This window comes from Toxorhynchites rutilus, chromosome 1 (genome assembly GCF_029784135.1).
Source record: "Toxorhynchites rutilus septentrionalis strain SRP chromosome 1, ASM2978413v1, whole genome shotgun sequence".
NCBI classification, from domain to species: Eukaryota; Metazoa; Arthropoda; class Insecta; order Diptera; family Culicidae; genus Toxorhynchites; species Toxorhynchites rutilus.
The window spans coordinates 157,001,625-157,003,463 of record NC_073744.1 but is presented as its reverse complement, the minus strand read 5'-3'; the positions used below and the strand labels follow the sequence as shown (position 1 = coordinate 157,003,463).

The 1,839-nt window shown below is 39.6% G+C and overlaps 1 pseudogene; it reads right to left on the bottom strand.

Annotated features, from left to right (window-relative positions):
- Nucleotides 1–1,320: 1,320 nt before the first annotated feature.
- LOC129763819 (U4 spliceosomal RNA) lies at nt 1,321–1,538 on the bottom strand (annotated as a pseudogene).
- Nucleotides 1,539–1,839: the final 301 nt, after the last annotated feature.

Genomic DNA, 1,839 nt, shown 5'->3' with positions numbered 1-1,839 from the left:
GTGAGCTACTTGTGGTCTGAATTGATATTATTTCAACCAGAATATTCATTTAATTCTAGGAAAAATTCAGGGATTTTTACCCAGAATCCTTTCCCATCGGAACCATTTCCAGGAAACCATTCCATATTCCGAGTAAACAATACACGTAATTAAACCCACTCTCCGAGCCATAATTAATGATCTTCGAACCCCCTTTTTATCAGTCACATCACACACTCACCGAGATTCAGTGTAGCGATGGTATCGTCCTCAGATGACTAGAGGGGGTAAAGAGATGTTTTCCTTCAAAACAAAGCCGATATATTTCGGCACGGTTTTCGCCAAAATTTGGTCGAATCCAAATCACTAGGAAAACGCATCATCAATCAAGTTAATTAATTAAACAATTACTGGGTAGAAATCCGAGTTCGCTTGGGATGTGGCGTTCCGTGTCGGCTGAATGCGGTGATTGCCCAGCGGCGAACACGAATAAGGGGTTATCATCACGTTGGCAGCATCGTCTAAATGACAGCAGGAGAGCAGAACGATTTCGATTTTCATTAGTTTGATGGGTTTATCTATGGAAGTGTCTCTTTTCGGCTTATGATAAGATGCTTGCGAAAATCATGGACAAGAATAACAATGGTGGCATTGACATGGAAGTGTGATTGGTTCCGTTGCTACTTCTAGTTCGAATAAATGTTGGAGATAGGTGCCAACTTCAAAAAAGCTATTGGAATAGCCAAAATATTGTTTCTTGGAAAAACCAATTATTTTTTTATCCCATATATTTATTTTAGGCTCATTAGCATTTTATCTGAAACAGAGCCGAATTTTAATCGTGTAAATGTCACATGGTTATCATTATCTATAATTAGCACATTACACAGTTGCCATTTGCCAGTATTCCTTCTATACCATTGCATATGGTACATCTACACAGTAGCCATTTAGGCGTAAGAGTTTTCTATCTGTTCTTCCATTATCCAGTTAGACCTGCAGCGGAGACAGTTGATTGATCATTGTTGAGTTATTTATAGAACAGCAGCCCGATGTGTCTTGCAGAGCAGAGCAGTTGTATGGATGAATCGATCTTATTTCGACCGTGGATCGATCTCCATCGCTGGTGATTGTTGCGTGGACGTAGCTATTCTGTAACAACACAAAGATGGTTAATGAGGGCCCTGAGTTTTGAACTCACGATCGATCGCTTACTAAGCGAACGCGCAACCAATGTGGCTACGGAGACCCCCCAACCAATTTTTTTGTCAAGTTTTGATTCGAACCACGTTAATTAACCTTACTAAACCTCACATACTAATACTTCTTTCAAGACGGAAATTAAATAAACGCTAGTCAATGGCACGACAATCAGTTTTAAGGTGCGAAAATTAAGACCCACACCAACTGATAAAACTATGGATGGGGTATACCTATGATTTAACCGCAAGGCTGACGTAGGACTGCCGTTGGCGTAATCATTCGTTTTTTTTTTCAATTTGCAATAATCGCACTTCGAATGTTCCTCATTGGGTACGACATCGCCGCTGCGCAAAGCTTTTGATTATATTATAGATCAAACTAGTGAATTAATGAAACAATTCTCTAATTCAATTGCAAAAAAAATCCCAATTTAGGTCAATTCATGCATTATGGTAGCGGTTATTGCAGCAAATAGTTATCAATATTTTGCCCAATCATCAAACGCTATGCGCAGAAGTTCAGTTAACTGGCGATATGAAGGGGCATACAGTCTTGAATAACCGAGCCAAAGCGTTGCATTTGTATCCGCTTTTGTAGACCGTGTTAGCAAAACGCATTCCGGAGTGTAAAAACGCATGGGGGTATAAAAAGTACTAT